Raw genomic sequence first — 960 nt, 5'->3', positions numbered from 1 at the left:
TTTTAAATGCCTTTTGCCTTCATAAAAGCTGAAGTGATAAAGAGAAGCAAAAACAGGAGAAATAAAGAATACATTTTTTATTACACTTCTTTCCCAGCCTGTGTCCAATGTTCCTGTGGATGAGGACAGAGTTGTTGTTGTTAAGTGCCATCGAGTTGGTTTTGACTTATAGAGAACCTGTGTAGGGTTTTCAAGGAGCAACTGGTGAGCTTGAACCGATGACATTGCAGTTCAAACTGACCTTGCAGACCAGCACATTAACCCACAGCACCACCACCAGGACTCCATGAGGACAGAGTAGGCAGGGCTAAAAGTAGATACCAAGAATCATCTCTATCATGGAGGCTGATGAGAGCTAAGCAATAGGTCTATATTCATTAGTCTTCATTACTGGCTTCATTATTTTTGTGTCATTTTGTAGCTTCAGCCAAGAGTCCTCCAAGATATAAGCAGCGGCATTATTGTAACTGGGCATGATGTTGTTGTTGTTAGGTGCCATCGAGTCAGTACCAACCCATAGCGACCTTATGCACAGCAGAACGAAACACTGCCCGATTGTGGGCCAACCTCACGATTGTTGCCACACTTGAGTCCATCGATGCTGCCACTTGGCCAATCCATCTCATTGGAGGTTTTCCTCTTTTTCTCTGACCCTCACCTTACCAAACATGATATCCTTCTCCAGCAGCTGTTTCCTTCTGACAATATGTCCAAAGTATGAGTGACGAAGTTTGGCCATCTTGGCCTCTAAGGAGCATTTTGTCTGCACTTCTTCCAAAATGGATCTATTGGTTCTTTTGGCAGCTCATGGCACTTGCAATCTTCTCTTCGAACACCATAACTCAAAAGCATCAATTCTTCTACAGTTTTCCTTATTCACTGTCCAACTTTTGCATGCATATGAGGTTATTGAAAATACAATGGCTTGGGTCAGGCGCACCTTAGTTCTCAAGCTGACAT

The sequence above is a fragment of the Chrysochloris asiatica genome, unplaced genomic scaffold, assembly GCF_000296735.1.
Source record: "Chrysochloris asiatica unplaced genomic scaffold, ChrAsi1.0 scaffold00036, whole genome shotgun sequence".
NCBI lineage: Eukaryota > Metazoa > Chordata > Mammalia > Afrosoricida > Chrysochloridae > Chrysochloris > Chrysochloris asiatica.
Note: the sequence above shows the minus strand (reverse complement) of the source record.